Source organism: Oncorhynchus mykiss, chromosome 17 (genome assembly GCF_057628025.1).
Source record: "Oncorhynchus mykiss isolate SJ-2025 chromosome 17, ASM5762802v1, whole genome shotgun sequence".
NCBI classification, from domain to species: domain Eukaryota; kingdom Metazoa; phylum Chordata; class Actinopteri; order Salmoniformes; family Salmonidae; genus Oncorhynchus; species Oncorhynchus mykiss.
In genome coordinates this window covers 73,674,137-73,692,916 of record NC_143038.1, presented here as the reverse complement: position 1 = coordinate 73,692,916, position 18,780 = coordinate 73,674,137, and the positions used below count along the sequence as shown (strand labels likewise).

General features: G+C 44.6%; 1 long non-coding RNA gene across 1 annotated transcript; it reads right to left on the bottom strand.

Moving 5' to 3' along the window:
• Positions 1-6,479: 6,479 nt before the first annotated feature.
• On the bottom strand, positions 6,480-18,469 carry LOC149976499 (uncharacterized). The gene is made up of 2 exons (XR_016488108.1): positions 18,379-18,469; positions 6,480-7,199 (listed from the first exon to the last, which is right to left on the bottom strand). It is a non-coding gene; the product is annotated as an uncharacterized LOC149976499 (long non-coding RNA).
• Positions 18,470-18,780: the final 311 nt, after the last annotated feature.

The following is an 18,780-nucleotide window of genomic DNA, read 5'->3' as shown; positions in this document are numbered from 1 at the left end:
AGTTTCACGCGAATGCTGCCATCAATCCACGGTTTTTGGTTAGGGAATGTTTTAATCGTTGCTATGGGAACGACATCTTCAACATCGAGAGCATGTGTGGTTGAATGTATAAAGTGACTATGCATATATGATAAACAGAGAGTAGCAGCAGTGTAAAGGAGGGGTTGGAGGGGGGGAGGGACACAATGCAAATAGTCCGGGTAGCCATTTGATTACCTGTTCAGGAGTCTTATGGCTTGGTGGTAAAAACTTTTGAGAAGCCTTTTTGTCCTAGACTTGGCACTCCGATACTGGGGTGGCTGGGGTCTTTGACAATTTATAGGGCCTTCCTAAACTGCCTGCCTGGATGGCAGGCAGCTTAGTCCCAGTGATGTACTGGGCCGTACGCACTACCCTCTGAAGTGCCTTGCAGTCAGAGGCCTGAACAATTGCTATACCAGGCAGTGATACAACCACACATGCTCTCGATGTTGCAGCTGTAGAACATTTTGAGAATCTCAGGATCCATGCCAAAACTTTTTAGTTTCCTGAGGGGGAATAGGCTTTGTCGTTCCCTCTTTCCAACTGTCTTGGTGTGTTTAGACCATTCTAGTTTGCTGTTGATGTGGACACCAAGGAACTTGAAGCTCTCAACCTGCTCAACTACAGCCCCATCGATGAGAATGGGGGCCTGCTCAGTCCTCCTTTTCCTGTAGTCCACAATCATCTCCTTAGTCTTGGTTACGTTGAGCGATAGGTTGATATTCTGGCACCACCCGGACAGGTATCTGACCTCCTCCCTATAGGCTGTTTCGTCGCTGTCGGTGATCAGGAAAACAACTGTGTCATCTGCAAGGTTAATGATGGTGTTGGAGTTGTGCCTGGCCATGCAGTTGTGGCTGAAAAGGGAGTTCAGGAAGGGAACTGAACACGCACTCCTGGGGAGCTCCAGTGTTGAGAATCAGTGTGGCAGATGAGTTGCTACCTACCCTCACCACCTAGTCCCAGGATCCTTAGCTTAGTGATGAGCTTTGAGGGTACTATGGTGTTGAACGCTGAGCTGTAGTCAATGAAAAGCATTCTCACATAAGTGTTATTTTTATCCAGCTGGGAAAGGGCAGTGTGGAGTGCAATAGAGATTGCATCATCTGTGGATTTTTTGGGGCGGTATGCAAATTGGAGTGGGTCTAGGGTATAATGGTGATGTGATAATGGTGATGTGAGCCATTGCCAACCTTTCAAAGCACTTCATGGCTACGGACGTGAGTGCTAAGGGTCTGTAGTCATTTAAGCAGGTTACCTTGGTGTTCTTGGGCACAGGGAATATGTTGGTCTGCTTGAAACATGTTGGTATTACAGACTCAATCAGGGATGTTGAAAATGTTGTTGAAGACAGCTGCCAGTTGGTCAGCACATGCTCAGAGCACACGTCCAGGTAATCCGTCTGGCCCCGCAGTGTATCTATTTAAAGGTCTTACTCACATTGGCTACGGAGAGTGTGATCACATAGTCGTCCGGAACAGCTGATGCTCTCATGCATGCCTCAGTGTTGCTTGCCTCGAAGCGAGCATTGAAGTGATTTAGCTCGTCTGGTAGGCTCGTGTCACTGGGCAGCTCGTGGCTGTGCTTCCCTTTGTAGTCTGTAATAGTTTGCAAGCCCTGCCACATCTGACGAGCATCGGTGTTGTATGATTCAATCTTAGCCCTGTATTGAGTCTTTGCCTGTTTTGATGGTTCGTCGCAGGGCATAGCAGGATTTCTTGTAAGCTTCCGGGTTAGAGTTCCGCACCATGAAATTGGCAGCTCTATCCTTTAGCTCAGTGCAAACGTTGCCTGTAATCCATGGCTTCTGGTTAGGGTATGTACGTACAGTCACTGTAGGGACGACGTCCTCGATGCACTTATTGATAAAGCCAGTGACTGATGTGGTGTACTCCTCAATGCCATCGGAAGAATCTCAGAACATATTCCAGTCTGTGACAGCAAAACAGTCCTGTAGTTTAGCATCTGCTTTATCTGACTTCTTTATAGACCGAGTTACTGGTGCTTCCTGCTTAAATTTTTGCTTGTAATTCACTGTATCACAATTCCAGTGGATCAGAAGTTTACATACACTAAGTTGACTGTGCCTTTAAACAGCTTGGAAAATTCCAGAAAATGATATCATGGCTTGAAGCTTCTGATAGGCTAATTGACATAATTTGAGTCAATTGGAGGTGTACCTGTGTGTGTATTTCAAGGCCTACCATCAAACTCAGTGCCTCTTTGCTTGACATCATGGGAAAATCAAAAGAAATCAGCCAAGACCTCACAAACAAAATTGTAGACCTCCCCAAGTCTGGTTCATCTTTGGGAGCAATTTCCAAACGCATGAAGGGACCACGTTTATCTGTACAAACAACAATACGCAAGTATAAACACCATGGGACCGCGCAGCCGTCATACCGCTCAGGAAGGAGACGCGTTCTGTCTCCTAGAGATGAACATACTTTTGTGCGAGAAGTGCAAATCAACCTCAGAACAACAGCAATGGACCTTGTGAAGATGCTGGAGGAAACAGGTACAAAAGTATCTATATAAACAATAAAACAAGTTTTATATCGACATAACCTGAAATGCCGCTCAGCAAGGAAGAAGCCAATGCTATAAAACTGCCATAAAAAGCCAGACTACGTTTTGCAACTGCACATGGGGACAAAGATCATACTTTTTTGAGAAATGTCCTCTGGTCTGATGAAACAAAAATAGAACTGTTTGGCCATAATGACCATTGTTATGTTTGGAGGAAGAAGGGGGGGGCTTGCAAGCCGAAGAACACCATCCCAACCGCGAGGCACGGGGGTGGCAGCATCATGTTGTGTGGGTGCTTTGCTGCAGGAGGGACTAGTGCACTTCACAAAATACATGGCGACATGAGGAAGGAAAATTATCTGGATATATTGAAGCAAGACATCCATCAGGAAGTTAAAGCTTGGTAACAAATGGGTCTTCCAAATGGACAATGTGGACAATGTGGCATAATTGCTTAAGGACAACAAAGTCAAGGTATTGGAGTGGCTAACATAAAGCCCTGACCTCAATCCCATAGAACATTTGAGGGAAGAACTGAAGAAGCGTGTGTGAGCATGGAGGCCTACAAACCTGACTCAGTTACACCAGCTATGTCAGGAGGAATGGGACAAAATTCACCCAACTTATTGTGGGAAGCATTTGCAAGGCTTCCCGAAACATTTGACCCAAGTTAAACAATTTAAAGCCAATGCTACCAAATACTAATTGAGTACATTTCTGATGCACTGGGAATGTGATGAAATAAATACATCTGAAATAAATCATTCTCTCTCCTATTATTCTGACATTTCACATTCTTAAAGATAAAGTGGTGATCCTAACTGACCTAGGACAGGACATTTTTTAGGATTAAATTTCAGGAATTATGAAAAATTGAGTTTAAATATATTTGGCCAAAGTGTATGCAAACTTCCAACTTCAACTGTACATGTGTGGATCCCTCTGCATCTGTGTTCATTCTCTCTTCCTATCTCAATCCCTCTCTCTCTCTCTTTCTCTCATCTTCTCTCTGTCTCCCTCTGTATCTGTGTTCATTCTCTCTCTTCCTATCTCCATCCCTCTCTCTCTCTCATCTTCTCTCTGTCTCCCTCTGTATTTTGCAAGAAATCTTCAAGTAATATTGAGATGTTAATCTGTGTGAGTGACTCATACCCTTTTAAGATAACAGAAATGAAGCTTTTCTCTCAAAATAACAATAAATTACAGGCTTTCACATCACATCATCTCAGCTCTACCGCTTTGCTAACTGGAAATATGTGAAAAGGGGGAGGAAGAGATTGAAATGATTACCCTCAGATTTTCTACCATATTTCAAATTACCTCAGATTTGCTACCATCTTTCAAAATACCTACAATTTGCTACCATATTTACTGCAATTTCACTTCCAATGAACGCTACGCCATCGAGAGCCCATCACACACACATGTACACGCACACCCAGAAACACACATCCGCGCACACACACACACACACACAAACATACACACTCTTTCCGCCCATCGCGAAACGCTAATGATGTCTGTCGCCTGCCATGGTATTATTTATAAAGAGTACATTGTAATCTGGATAACATCACCTCTCCTGACACTACACCACCCTGCAGCATCTCTGTGTATTTATATTATCTCACACCAAACAAATTGAACACCGCACGGATTAAACAAAATAGCCAACAAAATAGCCAATAGCTGTTCTTGGCTTTCCTTACCGATGGTTTTCATTTCCTTTCTCTCCCACGGAGTCTTTCATGCTATCTGGAAAGGCTAATGTATCTGGAAGAAAAAAAATAATGAATGCTGCAGATACTGAGGATTCAATATGTTGTGGAGACTGGCTTAGTTATGATTCAATATGTAGACTAGCCATGATTAGTTAGTGGTTTAGTATGTAATGATGACATTACAGGGCCCGGCTCAGGATTAGACATGATGAGTTAGGGGTTTAGTAGGTATTGATGACATTACAGGGCCCGGCTCAGGATTAGACATGATGAGTTAGGGGTTTAGTAGGTATTGGTGACATTAAAGGGCTCGGCTCAGGATTAGACATGATGAGTTAGGGGTTTAGTAGGTATTGGTGACATTAAAGGGCTCGGCTCAGGATTAGACATGATGAGTTAGGGGTTTAGTATGTATTGATGACATTACAGGGCCCGGCTCAGGATTAGACATGATGAGTTAGGGGTTTAGTAGGTATTGGTGACATTAAAGGGCTCAGCTCAGGATTAGACACAAGAGACCGATTATGGAATTAAGTCTTAAGAAAGGTTAGTACGCTTACACCACGTCACAACGTTAAACGTCTCACAATATGACAATCAATCTCCTTATGGAGAGAGAGAGAGAGAGATCTCCTTATGGAGAGAGAAAGAGAGATCTCCTTATGGAGAGAGAGAGATCTTATGGAGAGAGAGATCTCCTTATGGAGAGAGAGAGATCTCCTTATGGAGAGAGAGAGAGAGAGAGAGATCTCCTTATGGAGAGAGAGATCTCTCCTTATGGATGAGAGAGAGAGAGAGATCTCTCCTTATGGAGAGAGAGAGATCTCTCCTTATGGAGAGAGAGAGATCTCTCCTTATGGAGATTGTACAAGAGGAAGAGAATTCCACCACCACCAATCGATTACAAACAGAGAGTCAGGAAACATAAGACGGACTCCTAATCCTTCACACACACACACACACACACACACACACACACACACACACTGATTGGCCAGCTCCCCAAACAGATGTCACAAGCCGTTGTTCCAAGCCAACGTTAGTTACACTAATCCCAAAAGCCCCAGCCGATAAGAGAGAGAGAAAGTTTCCTCTTTGTTCTGAAGGGTTCACATTTCTAATCCTAGACAAATCCATTTGTATTCAGGCCTGGTGGAGCCAGCCAGCATGGTGCTCTGCCTGGTCTCTTTTCTCTCTGTCCTCTCTCTCCAGGAGTCTTCAGAGCCAGCAAAAAGCTACAGTATATAGAAGCAGTGAAAAGTTAGAGGATAGTTGGATAGAGGCAGAGGATAACTGGATAGAGGCAGAGGATAACTGGATAGAGGCAGAGGATAACTGGATAGAGGCGGAGGATAGCTGGATAGAGGCGGAGGATAGCTGGATAGAGGCGGAGGATAGCTGGATAGAGGCGGAGGATAGCTGGATAGAGGCGGAGGATAGCTGGATAGAGGCGGAGGATAGCTGGATAGAGGCGGAGGACAGCTGGATAGAGGCAGAGGATAGCTGGATAGAGGGGGGGAGGATAGCTGGATAGAGGCGGAGGACAGCTGGATAGAGGCGGAGGACAGCTGGATAGAGGCAGAGGATAGCTGGATAGAGGCAGAGGATAGCTGGATAGAGGGGGGAGGATAGCTGAATAGAGGCAGAGGATAGTTGGATAGAGACTGTATTGGAGGCTGTATTGTATAAGTGAATGTGAATGGAGGCCTCCTACAGGGAGGAACTGAATTGGAGGCCTCCTACATGGAGGAACTGAATGGAGGCCTCCTACAGGGAGGAACTGAATGGAGGCCTCCTACAGGGAGGAACTGAATGGAGGCCTCCTACAGGGAGGAACTGAATGGAGGCCTCCTACAGGGAACTAAACGGGGAGTCTCTCTGGGTCACTGCGGGTTGACTCTACTGTCTGCTGGGTTGAAGCAGAGTGGATGAACCAAGCCTAATTGAACCAGTGTTACATGATCACTGTAACAGAGGGTAACCAACCGTAACTTAAGTGACTACGCCTTGTTCACTTAACATGGCTAACAATGTTTAAAATGATTGAACATATTTGAGCTGCAGTACTGTATATACAGTGGGGCAAAAAAAGTATTTAGTCAGCCACCAATTGTGCAAGTTCTCCCACTTAAAAAGATTAGAGAGGCCTGTAATTTTCATCATAGGTACACTTCAACTATGACAGACAAAAAAATCCAGAAAATCACATTGTAGGATTTTTAATGAATTTATTTGCAAATTATGGTGGAAAATAAGTATTTGGTCAATAACAACATTTTATCTCAATATTTATTTTATTTAAATTTCTAAATCAGATATAACTTTTGCCGAGTATGAGATTATCATCCCCCTGAGGTACTCCTTAAAATCATCTGAAATTATATCGGGGTTCGGCTTTTCTCTGTCCTCTATGTCTACATTTGTAAAGGTCTGTATGTTTTGTCAATACATTTTGGGTACAGAAGATGTACTGGGTTAATTCTATGGCTAAGTTAATGTTCTATTGGTGTAATTATAGGTGATATTGTAGAATAATCAAATCAAAATCAAATTATTTATATAGCCCTTCGTACATCAGCTGATATCTCAAAGTGCTGTACAGAAACCCAGCCTAAAACCACAAACAGCAAGCAATGCAGGTGTAGAAGCACGGTGGCTAGGAAAAACTCCCTAGAAAGGCCAAAACCTAGGAAGAAACCTAGAGAGGAACCAGGCTATGTGGGGTGGCCAGTCCTCTTCTGGCTGGGCCGGGTGGAGATTATAACAGAACATTGCCAAGATGTTAAAATGTTCATAAATGACCAGCATGGTCCAATAATAATAAGGCAGAACAGTTGAAACTGGAGCAGCAGCACGGCCAGGTGGACTGGGGACAGCAAGGAGTCATCATGTCAGGTAGTCCTGAGGCATGGTCCTAGGGCTCAGGTCCTCCGAGAGAGAGAAGGAAAGAGAGAAAGAGAGAATTAGAGAGAGCACACTTAAATTCACACAGGACACCGAATAGGACAGGAGAAGTACTTCAGATATAACAAACTGACCCTAGCCCCCCTACACACAAACTACTGCAGCAGAAATACTGGAGGCTGAGACAGGAGGAGTCAGGAGACACTGTGGCCCCATCCGATGATACCCCCGGACAGGGCCAAACAGGGAGGATATAACCCCACCCACTTTGCCAAAGCACAGCCCACACACCACTAGAAGGATATCTTCAAACACCAACTGACCATCCTGAGACAAGGCCGAGTATAGCCCACAAAGATCTCCGCCACGGCACAACCCAAAGGGGGGGGGGCGCCAACCCAGACAGGAAGACCACATCAGTGACTCAACCCAACTCAAGTGACGCACCCCTCCTAGGGACAGTATGAAAGAGCCCTAGTAAGTCATTGACTCAGCCCCGGTAATAAGGTTAGAGGCAGAGAATCCCAGTGGAAAGAGGGGAACCGGTCAGGCAGAGACAGCTAGGGCGGTTCGTTGCTCCAGAGCCTTTCCGTTCACCTTCCCACTCCTGGGCCAGACTACACTCAATCATATGACCCACTGAAGAGATGATCCGATATAATCATGAATGTTTCAATCCAGTAAATTGTTGAGTGCATTTTTTAATTATATTTTGTAGGTGGGGATAATAATCTCCAGGTGTCCTGTAAATAACTAGCTTGTTTGTTTGACTATTAACCTAGGAATGGCCTGGGGGAGCGGAGGGGAGGGGGGGGGGGGGATAACTTGCTTGTTTGTAGGGAGGAAGTTGTTCAGACTCTTTGTAGGCTCCCTAAATGTGACTTTTTAATTACTTATCAAATGTATGATATAGGTGACCTGCTAAAATAATAGTTCCTGTCTTGATTTGATCTAACGTAGCTTGAATTCACCAACTACTTCTCAGACAGAGTTCAGTGTGTCAAATCGGAGGGCCTGTTGTCCACACCTCTAGAAGTCTCTATGGGGGTGCCACAGGGTTCATCCTCGGGCAGACTCTTTTCTCTGTATACATCAGTGATGTCGCTCTTGCTGCTGGTGATTCTCCGATTCACCTCTACGCAGACGACACCATTCTGTATACTTCTGGCCCTTCTTTGGACACTGTGTTAACTGACCTCCAGACGAGCTTCAATGCCATACAACTCTCCTTCCATGGCCGACAACTGCTCTTAAATACAAGTAAAACTAAATTCCTGCTCTTCAACTGATCGCTTCCCACACAGAATCACTACTCTGGACGGTTTTGACTTAGAATATGTGGACAACTACAAATACCTAGGTTTCTGGTTAGACTGTAAACTCTCCTTCCAGACTCACATTAAGCATCTCCAATCAAAATTAAATCTAGAATCCGCTTCCTATTTTGCAACAAATCATCCTTCACTCATGCTGCCAAACATACCCTCGTAAAACTGACCATCCTACAGATCCTTGACTTCGGCGATGTCATTTACAAAATAGCCTCCAACACTCTACTCACCAAATGGGATGCAGTCTATCACAGTGCCATCTGTTTTGTCACAAAAGCCCAATGTTCTACCCACCACTGTGACCTGTATGCTCTCGTTTGCTGGCCCTCACTACATATTCGTCGCCAAACCCACTGGCTGCAGGTCATCTATAAGTCTTTGCTAGGTAAAGCCCTGCCTTATCTCAGCTCACTGGTCACCATTGCAACACCCACCCGTAGCACGCGCTGTAGCAGGTATATTTCACTAGTCACCCCCAAAGCCAATTCCTACTTTGGCCGCCTTTCCTTCCAGTTCTCTGCTGCCAATGACTGGAACAATCTGCAAAAATCACTGAAGCTGAAGACTCACATCTCCCTCACTAACTTTAAGCACCAGCTGTCAGAGCAGCTCACAGATCACTGTACCTGTACATAGCACATCTGTAAATAGCCCATCCAACTGCCTCATCCCCATACTGTTATTCATTTTGCTCCTTTCCACCCCAGTATCTCTACTTGCACACTAATCTTCTGCACATCTATCACTCCAGTGTGAAATTGCTATATTGTCATTATTTCACCACTATGGCCTATTTATTGACGTACCTCCCTTATTCTACCTCATTTGTACACACTGTACATAGACTTTTTCTACTGTATTATTGACTGTATGTTTGCTTATTCCATGTGTAACTCTGTTGTTTGTGTCGCACTGCTTTAGAAAACATAGAATGCCCACCCTAATCACACCCTGACCAAACCAAATAGAGAAATAAAAAGGCTCTCTGAGGTCAGGGTGTGCCAGTTACTTCGTAGAGAAGAACAGTTAAATTGGGAACAATAAAGTCTAGAATGTAATGGGGGGGGGGGGGGGGCTTGCGATCATTTGGTCTTTGGCATCACCGTATGTATCCTTGTATGGGTATCTGCTTCCTCTTCTCCTCAGGGCTTTGGGCTCTCTTTAAATGTATGTTTAAAAGGAACAAAATGAAGTGGTTCAGGTACAACTCTGTCTCTGTGCGAGTAGCCTCTGACATCTAAGTAGATCCCAGTTATTAAGGACAACTTTTGTTTTTTTTTGCTACATGGTTACACGTTTTCTGTTTGAAAAATAGAGAAGACTGCGTCAATCCAAAATGTGCATCCTATTCCCTCTTTTATAGTGCACTACTTTTGACCAGAGACCTATGGGATTCTCCAGTAGTGCACCATATAGGGGTGCTGTTTGACACGTAGAACACTCCTCCTCTCCCAGGAGGTTGTCTGCTAAACACCTTGACCGAAATTACATTTTCAAACTGCCCTTTTTTTTTATTTTCTCTTCTATTCAACAGACCGTCAGTATCAATGGAAAAAGGCATAAAAATGACAGGAAATTGATTTAGCATTCTTTAAAAAGGAGAAAGGGAGGCATGTAGTGTACTCTATTGTGAAATAAGACTAGAGTACTGACACTGATGCCAATTTGACTGAGCCTTTGTTACTCTGCATGCTTCTCCAGTCAGAGTAAAGTCTCAATGTACATACCAAATGGCACCATATTCCCTGTATAGTGCACTACTTTAGACCAGGGCCCTATTCCCTATATAGTGCACTACTTTAGACCAGGGCCCTATTCCCTATATAGTGCACTACTTTAGACCAGAGCCCTATTCCCTATATAGTGCACTACTTTAGACCAGGGCCCTATTCCCTATATAGTGCACTACTTTAGACCAGAACCCTATTCCCTATATAGTGCACTACTTTTGAACCTGAGCCCCATTCCCTATATAGTGCACTACTTTTGAACCTGAGCCCTATTCCTTATATAGTGCACTACTTTAGACCAGGGCCCTATGCGGGGTAATAGGGTGTCATTTGGGACACGGACAATGGCTTAGATATGCAGATTGGACCTATTATGATGCGTCATCTTATTATGACGTCCGTCAGAGGGAAAGGCAGAGACCAACCCGACTCAGCAGAGGTTTGTTCATCAGATATGAACAAAGGATACACAAATAAGAGCCTCCTGCTGCCCCTCCTGACAACATCTCTACACTCACTGCCCCTCCTGACAACATCTCTACACTCACTGCCCCTCCTAACAACATCTCTACACTCACTGCCCCTCCTGACAACATCTCTACACTCACTACCCCTCCTGACAACATCTCTACACTCACTGCCCCTCCTAACAACATCTCTACACTCACTGCCCCTCCTGACAACATCTCTACACTCACTGCCCCTCCTGACAACATCTCTACACTCACTGCCCCTCCTAACAACATCTCTAAACTCACTGACCCTCCTAACAACATCTCTACACTCACTACCCCTCCTGACAACATCTCTACACTCACAGCCCCTCCTAACAACATCTCTACACTCACTGCCCCTCCTGACAACATCTCTACACTCACTGCCCCTCCTAACAACATCTCTACACTCACTGCCCCTCCTGACAACATCTCTACACTCACTGCCCCTCCTAACAACATCTCTACACTCACTGCCCCTCCTGACAACATCTCTACACTCACTGCCCCTCCTGACAACATCTCTACACTCACTGCCCCTCCTAACAACATCTCTAAACTCACTGACCCTCCTAACAACATCTCTACACTCACTACCCCTCCTGACAACATCTCTACACTCACAGCCCCTCCTAACAACATCTCTACACTCACTGCCCCTCCTGACAACATCTCTACACTCACTGCCCCTCCTAACAACATCTCTACACTCACTGCCCCTCCTGACAACATCTCTACACTCACTGCCCCTCCTGACAACATCTCTACACTCACTGCCCCTCCTAACAACATCTCTACACTCACTGCCCCTCCTGACAACATCTCTACACTCACTGCCCCTCCTAACAACATCTCTACACTCACTGCCCCTCCTAACAACATCTCTACACTCACTGCCCCTCCTGACAACATCTCTACACTCACAGCCCCTCCTGACAACATCTCTACACTCACTGCCCCTCCTGACAACATCTTTACATTCACTACCCCTCCTAACAACATCTCTAAACTCACTGCCCCTCCTGACAACATCTTTACATTCACTACCCCTCCTGACAACATCTCTACACTCACAGCCCCTCCTGACAACATCTCTACACTCACTGCCCCTCCTGACAACATCTCTACACTCACAGCCCCTCCTGACAACATCTCTACACTCACTGTCCCTCCTGACAACATCTCTACACTCACAGCCCCTCCTGACAACATCTCTACACTCACAGCCCCTCCTGACAACATCTCTAAACTCACTGCCCCTCCTGACAACATCTCTGAACTCACAGCCCCTCCTGACAACATCTCTACACTCACAGCCCCTCCTGACAACATCTCTACACTCACTGCCCCTCCTGACAACATCTCTACACTCACTGCCCCTCCTGACAACATCTCTACACTCACTGCCCCTCCTGACAACATCTCTACACTCACTGCCCCTCCTGACAACATCTCTACACTCACTACCCCTCCTAACAACATCTCTACACTAACTACCCCTCCTAACAACATCTCTACACTCACTGCCCCTCCTGACAACAACTCTACACTCACTACCCCTCCTAACAACATTTCTACACTCACTGCCCCTCCTGACAACATCTCTAAACTCACTACCCCTCCTGACAACATCTCTAAACTCACTGCCCCTCCTGACAACATCTCTAAACTCACTGCCCCTCCTGACAACATCTCTACACTCACTGCCCCTCCTGACAACATCTCTACACTCACTGCCCCTCCTGACAACATCTCTACACTCACTGCCCCTCCTGACAACATCTCTACACTCACTGCCCCTCCTGAAAAAAATCTCCACAGGGAATTTTGATAAGGTATTTTGAAATGAAACAGCTTTTCCTTTTCCGATTGATGTGGGAAGGCATGTGTAACTTTGCTTTACTCAAGCAACAGCCTACAACTTACAGTGCAACGTGTGATGACCGAACACTATCACAGCATTATTAACACATCTTCACAAGCAACGCACCTCCTCTTCATCATGCCATGTAATAATCTAATGAGATAACTTTTTCTTACTGTTCTTAATGTTATGATTGGTAAAATTTGGGAAGGCATTACATGTTACTGTGATTCTTCATTAGCGCAATGAGTCTCCACTTAGCTATTGTTCTTTCCCTTACCATCCTACAGTATTGTAGCCTTAGGAAGATATTCATGACTCGGGATAACAACATCTGCTAAATGACTCAAATGGAAATATTGGAAGATAGGATCCGATGTCAGTATTAGTGTGATCCAGATCTGCTGTTAAACAGGAAGAATAGGATCCGGTGTCAGTATTAGTGTGATCCAGATCTGCTGTTAAACAGGAAGAATAGGATCCGGTGTCAGTATTAGTGTGATCCAGATCTGCTGTTAAACAGGAAGAATAGGATCCGGTGTCAGTATTAGTGTGATCCAGATCTGCTGCTAAACAGGAAGAATAGGACTCACTGCTCCTCCTTAGTGTGATCCAGACCTGCTGTTAAACAGGAAGAATAGGATCCGGTGTCAGTATTAGTGTGATCCAGATCTGCTGTTAAACAGGAAGAATAGGATCCGGTGTCAGTATTAGTGTGATCCAGATCTGCTGTTAAACAGGAAGAATAGGATCCGGTGTCAGTATTAGTGTGATCCAGATCTGCTGTTAAACAGGAAGATAGGATCCGGTGTCAGTATTAGTGTGATCCAGATCTGCTGTTAAACAGGAAGATAGGATCCGGTGTCAGTATTAGTGTGATCCAGACCTGCTGTTAAACAGGAAGAATAGGATCCGGTGTCAGTATTAATGTGATCCAGATCTGCTGTTAAACAGGAAGAATAGGATCCGGTGTCAGTATTAGTGTGATCCAGATCTGCTGTTAAACAGGAAGATAGGATCCGGTGTCAGTATTAGTGTGATCCAGATCTGCTGTTAAACAGGAAGATAGGATCCGGTGTCAGTATTAGTGTGATCCAGATCTGGTGTTAAACAGGAAGAATAGGATCCGGTGTCAGTATTAGTGTGATCCATATCTGCTGTTAAACAGGAAGAATAGGATCCGGTGTCAGTATTAGTGTGATCCAGAAATGCTGTTAAACAGGAAGAATAGGATCCGGTATCAGTATTAGTGTGATCCAGATCTGCTGTTAAACAGGAAGAATAGGATCCGGTGTCAGTATTAGTGTGATCCAGATCTGCTGTTAAACAGGAAGAATAGGATCCGGTGTCAGTATTAGTGTGATCCAGATCTGCTGTTAAACAGGAAGAATAGGATCCGGTGTCAGTATTAGTGTGATCCAGATCTGCTGTTAAACAGGAAGATAGGATCCGGTGTCAGTATTAGTGTGATCCAGACCTGCTGTTAAACAGGAAGAATAGGGTCCGGTGTCAGTATTAGTGTGATCCAGATCTGCTGTTAAACAGGAAGAATAGGATCCGGTGTCAGTATTAGTGTGATCCATATCTGCTGTTAAACAGGAAGAATAGGATCCGGTGTCAGTATTAGTGTGATCCAGATCTGCTGTTAAACAGGAAGAATAGGACTCACTGCCCCTCCTTAGTGTGATCCAGACCTGCTGTTAAACAGGAAGAATAGGATCCGGTGTCAGTATTAGTGTGATCCAGATCTGCTGTTAAACAGGAAGAATAGGATCCGGTGTCAGTATAAGTGTGATCCAGATCTGCTGTTAAACAGGAAGATAGGATCCGGTGTCAGTATTAGTGTGATCCAGACCTGCTGTTAAACAGGAAGAATAGGATCCGGTGTCAGTATTAGTGTGATCCAGATCTGCTGTTAAACAGGAAGATAGGATCCGGTGTCAGTATTAGTGTGATCCATATCTGCTGTTAAACAGGAAGAATAGGATCCGGTGTCAGTATTAGTGTGATCCAGATCTGCTGTTAAACAGGAAGAATAGGACTCACTGCCCCTCCTTAGTGTGATCCAGACCTGCTGTTAAACAGGAAGAATAGGATCCGGTATCAGTATTAGTGTGATCCAGATCTGCTGTTAAACAGGAAGAATAGGATCCGGTGTCAGTATAAGTGTTATCCAGATCTGCTGTTAAACAGGAAGATAGGATCCGGTGTCAGTATTAGTGTGATCCAGATCTGCTGTTAAACAGGAAGTATAGGATCCGGTGTCAGTATTAGTGTGATCCAGATCTGCTGTTAAACAGGAAGATAGGATCCGGTGTCAGTATTAGTGTGATCCAGATCTGCTGTTAAACAGGAAGATAGGATCCGGTGTCAGTATTAGTGTGATCCAGACCTGCTGTTAAACAGGAAGAATAGGATCCGGTGTCAGTATTAGTGTGATCCAGATCTGCTGTTAAACAGGAAGAATAGGATCCGGTGTCAGTATTAGTGTGATCCAGATCTGCTGTTAAACAGGAAGATAGGATCCGGTGTCAGTATTAGTGTGATCCAGATCTGCTGTTAAACAGGAAGATAGGATCCGGTGTCAGTATTAGTGTGATCCAGATCTGGTGTTAAACAGGAAGAATAGGATCCGGTGTCAGTATTAGTGTGATCCAGATCTGCTGTTAAACAGGAAGAATAGGATCCGGTGTCAGTATTAGTGTGATCCAGATCTGCTGTTAAACAGGAAGAATAGGATCCGGTGTCAGTATTAGTGTGATCCAGATCTGCTGTTAAACAGGAAGAATAGGATCCGGTGTCAGTATTAGTGTGATCCAGATCTGCTGTTAAACAGGAAGATAGGATCCGGTGTCAGTATTAGTGTGATCCAGATCTGCTGTTAAACAGGAAGATAGGATCCGGTGTCAGTATTAGTGTGATCCAGACCTGCTGTTAAACAGGAAGAATAGGATCCGGTGTCAGTATTAGTGTGATCCAGATCTGCTGTTAAACAGGAAGAATAGGATCCGGTGTCAGTATTAGTGTGATCCAGTTCTGCTGTTAAACAGGAAGATAGGATCCGGTGTCAGTATTAGTGTGATCCAGATCTGCTGTTAAACAGGAAGAATAGGATCCAGTGTCAGTATTAGTGTGATCCAGATCTGCTGTTAAACAGGAAGAATAGGATCCGGTATCAGTATTAGTGTGATCCAGACCTGCTGTTAAACAGGAAGAATAGGATCCGGTGTCAGTATTAGTGTGATCCAGATCTGCTGTTAAACAGGAAGAATAGGATCCGGTGTCAGTATTAGTGTGATCCAGATCTGCTGTTAAACAGGAAGAATAGGATCCGGTGTCAGTATTAGTGTGATCCAGATCTGCTGTTAAACAGGAAGAATAGGATCCAGTGTCAGTATTAGTGTGATCCAGATCTGCTGTTAAACAGGAAGAATAGGATCCGGTGTCAGTATTAGTGTGATCCAGACCTGCTGTTAAACAGGAAGAATAGGATCCGGTATCAGTATTAGTGTGATCCAGACCTGCTGTTAAACAGGAAGAATAGGATCCGGTGTCAGTATTAGTGTGATCCAGATCTGCTGTTAAACAGGAAGAATAGGATCCAGTGTCAGTATTAGTGTGATCCAGATCTGCTGTTAAACAGGAAGATAGGATCCGGTGTCAGTATTAGTGTGATCCAGATCTGCTGTTAAACAGGAAGAATAGGATCCGGTGTCAGTATTAGTGTGATCCAGATCTTTTGTTAAACAGGAAGAATAGGATCTGGTGTCAGTATTAGTGTGATCCAGATCTGCTGTTAAACAGGAAGAATAGGATCCGGTGTCAGTATTAGTGTGATCCAGATCTGCTGTTAAACAGGAAGAATAGGATCCGGTGTCAGAATTAGTGTGATCCAGATCTGCTGTTAAACAGGAAGACAGGCTTGTGTGTGTGTTTTACATGTGTTTTATTTAACCTTTATCTAACTTAGCAAGTCAGTTAAAATAATGCATTCTTACTTACAATGACGGCCTACTAAAAAGGCAAAAGGCCTCCTGCTGGAACGGGACTGGGAGTAAAATAAAATCTAAATATATTTTTAAATATAGGACAAAACACACAACACAACACTACATAAAGAGAGACAGACCTAAGATAGCAAGGCAGCAACACATAACAACACAGCGTGGAAACATGGTACAAACACAGTAGCTAAAAAACTAGGATGGTGGGATTTAGTCTCCAGTATTATAATTGTGTGAATACGTAATCAATGCTACGAATATGCTATACATCAAATGCCAAATAAATATTTTACATAATGAAAGTGATGTTCCTGACTTTCTCAACTGACTAGAAAATCTGTCCTCAACTCGCCTCTTCTTCTTCTTCGTTGCTCTGATCAGAAATAACTGACCAGTTACAAGCCAGCATATCGATGATGTCACGTTCGTACCAGTGCAGATGGAGGAGAAGAGACTAATTTTAAAACCAATAAAGATAGCTTCAGTCTCACACAGCCCAAGGCGATGCACCTCATTCAACAACCTCAGTCTTTCTCTGAGGCCTAGGGGAGGGCGGCTTCGACAGCTTTAAAAATAGAGAGAGTGTCATCGCCTCTCCGGGACGGCAGTAGCTACCGCAACATCGTCCTCACATGTCAAAACTGAGAGCGTCTCATTTTCAATCTGGTCCCCCCTTTGTCCACCCCCCTTAACCTCTATCTCTGACCATCCCTTTGGTCACCACCCTTAACCTCTATCCCTGACCATCTCTTCGGTCACCCCCCTCAACCCTCAACCTCTATCCCTGACCATCTCTTCGGTCACCCCCCTCAACCCTCAACCTCTATCCCTGACCATCTCTTTGGTCACTCCCCTCAACCTCTATCCCTGACCATCTCTTCGGTCACCCCCCTCAACCCTCAACCTCTATCCCTGACCATCTCTTCGGTCACCCCCCTCAACCCTCAACCTCTATCCCTGACCATCTCTTTGGTCACTCCCCTCAACCTCTATCCCTGACCATCTCTTTGGTCACCCCCCTCAACCTCTATCCCTGACCATCTCTTTGGTCACCCCCCTCAACCTCTATCCCTGACCATCTCTTTGGTCACTCCCCTCAACCTCTATCCCTGACCATCTCTTTGGTCACCCCCCTCAACCTCTATCCCTGACCATCTCTTTGGTCACCCCCTTTAACCCTTAACCTCTATCCCTGACCATCCCTTTGGTCACACCCCTTAACCCTTAACCTCTATCCCTGACCATCACTTTGTCCACCCCCCTTAACCTTACTTTCCCAATCCCTTGCTTGTGACTGCCTTGTTGCACCCCAGGTCAAAGGTCAGAAGATCACACAACTCTCTAAGAGAGGTGAAACATCAAAGGCACAGCCCCTGCCTGGTTTTGGCTGACTGTCGGCAGGAATGTGGTTAGAGCGTTGGACTAGTAACCGAAAGGTTGCAAGTTCGAATCCCCGGGCTGACAAGGTACAAATCTGTCGTTCTGCCCCTGAACAGGCAGTTAACCCACTGTTCCTAGGCCGTCATTGAAAATAAGAATGTGTTCTTAACTGACTTGCCTAGTTAAATAAAGGTAAAATAAAAATTTAAAAAAGACAATAGCAGACGGTATTTCTTAAGTTTCATTTTTGCTTACGTGTTAGAAGAAGAGAAATATGCGATGTCTGATGTCCCATGCCCACAGAATTTCTGAAAAAATGGCATGTCTGGGAAGTTTGTAACAGAACTGACCTAGAAATAAGGTAACGTAAGAACAACCTAAGAACAACAGCAATCCTCACCTGATAACACCTGGCCTGATGACTGATGATAAACAGCTCCTTGCTGCCCTGAAGTACACACCTCCAGGGAAAGAGGTGTAATCTTCAATCTGACAGAGACAGAGACAGACAGAGACAGACAGACATGAAGATAGATAGATAGATATATATATATATTTACAGACAGACAGACAGACAGACAGACAGACAGACAGACAGACAGACAGACAGACAGACAGACAGACAGACAGACAGACAGACAGACAGACAGACAGACAGACAGACAGACAGACAGACAGAGAGAGAGATAATAAAGAGAGAGAGAGAGAGAGAGAGATAATAAAGAGAGAGAAGTGACACAAACAACTGGGGCTAAATAACAGAGCCAAAGCATTCCTTAGTCTACGAGGAATTCTAATTGGG